The 2,103-nt window shown below is 32.0% G+C and overlaps 1 pseudogene; it reads left to right on the plus strand.

Annotated features, from left to right (window-relative positions):
* The first annotated feature begins 205 nt into the window (after window positions 1–205).
* Window positions 206–1,499, plus strand: LOC125816745 (UDP-glycosyltransferase 75C1-like; annotated as a pseudogene).
* Window positions 1,500–2,103: the final 604 nt, after the last annotated feature.

Below are 2,103 nucleotides of genomic sequence, written 5' to 3' on the forward strand. Positions count from 1 at the left end.
ATGTGATGTTGGTCCTCCCAACTGTCACTTATTAATAAGAGTTTCAAAAGGAGATTATTACCTGAATTGTATTTGCTCTTTCTCAATTTTGCGTAATTAAAAAGTCAAATAAAGAAACACAAAAAAATTTAAAGAAGACAAATTATTTTTATGGTTCTTTTTCTACGGTTTCAACAAAAGTAATTAAGGAACAAACATTGATTGTATGGCGAACACCATAGCTTCCACCGCACCCAAGGGCTTAAACTTGGTGGCATTCTCTGACGGATTTGACGATGGTTTCAAGTCTGACGTAGATGATTCTAAACGTTACATGTCGGAGATAGGAAGTTATGGGTCCCAAACATTAAGAAATATCATTCTGAAGAGTTTAGTTAAGGGACATCCTGTCACATCCCTCGTCTACAATCTTCTGCTACCTTGGACAGCTAAGGTAGCGTGTGAACTCCACATCCCGCCCGCGTTACTATGAATTCAACTACTAACTGTGCTAGACATATACTACTATTACTTTAATGGCTATGAGGATGAAATGAAGTGTAGCTCAAATGATCCAAATTGGAGTATCCAATTGCCAAGGCTTCCATTACTAAAAAGCCAAGATCCTCCTTCTTTTTTAGTTTCATCTAGCTCTAAAGATGATAAATATAGTTTTGCTCTACCAATATTTAAAGAGCAACTAGAAACATTAGATGGTGAAGAAAATCCAAAGGTACTTGTGAATACATTTGATGCATTAGAGCTAGAGCCACTCAAAGCTATTGAAAAATACAATTTAATTGGAATTGGACCATTAATTCCTTCATCATTCTTGGATGGAAAAGATTCCTTGGAGTCTTCATTTGGTGGTGTTCTTTTTCAAAAGTCAAATGATGACTACATGGAATGGTTAAACACAGAGCCTAAATCATCAATTGTTTATATCTCATTTGGGAGTCTAATGAACTTATCAAGAAACTAAAAGGAGGAGATAACAAAAAGGTTGATAGATATTAAAAGGCCATTCTTATGGGTAATAAGAGATCAAAAATAAAATAAAATGAAAGAAGTAGGAAAAGAAGAAGAGAAATTAAGTTGCATTTTGGAATTAGAGAAGCAAGGGAAAATAGTACCATGGTGTTCACAACTTGAAGTCCTAACACATCCATCTTTAGGATGTTTTATCTCACACCATGGATGGAATTTGACTATAGAAAGTTTGTCGTCAGGCGTGCCTGTAGTGGCATTTCCTCATTGGACAGATCAAGGAACTAATGCAAAGTTTATTTAAGATGTTTGGAAGACAGGTGTCAGGATGAGAATGAATGAAGATGGTGTGGTTGAGAGTGAAGAGATAAAAAGGTGCATAGAAATTGTAATGGATGGTGGAGTAAAACGACAAGAAATGAGAAATACTGCACAAAAATGGAAAGCATCGACAAGGGAAGCTGTTGAAAGAAGGTGGATCTTCATAAGTGTATCTAAAAGCTTTTGTTGAAGAAGTTGGCAAAGGTTGTTGAAAATTAAATTTCTTTGTGAGAAATTGTTTTTTTCTAATTGTAATTTTCTTCTTTTTTTTTCACAATAAAATTTAGAGTTCTATACATCGACAACGTGAAAGAATTATTATAATTATTTACTTTTCATTATAAGTAAGCCTACTTAATCTAGAAAATATGGCATGCAACCTGTCGGGTTCAACCTAAATTCAAAATTTTCAATGCAGAATATGAATTTACATGAAGAGATGAATAGAAAAATACAAGAAATAATAGATATGACTTCTAAATATTTTTAAAAATAAGTTGGTTAAATACTTAAAACTTGAATCTATAGATTTTAAATTCCGAATATACGTCTCTACTTACTATCGATTAAATTACGGAAATAAATTCTATCAGTTAATTGTGTCAAAAGATTACACCATCAAGTCGCTCACTTTAAATGAAACCATAAGTAATACCTTATGCAAATATTAATTAAAACTAGAATGAAATCTTCTGTGTAAGAATTCTTTTACACTGTCAACATACATAAAATTATATCCTAAATCAAATTTATGTTTTAGTTTTTGTCATTTTCTTATTTAGTAAATAAAGAATATGCAACAATTCAATTTAATTT

Source organism: Solanum verrucosum, unplaced genomic scaffold, assembly GCF_900185275.1.
Source record: "Solanum verrucosum unplaced genomic scaffold, falcon-dt-bn FXZP01000084.1, whole genome shotgun sequence".
NCBI lineage: Eukaryota > Viridiplantae > Streptophyta > Magnoliopsida > Solanales > Solanaceae > Solanum > Solanum verrucosum.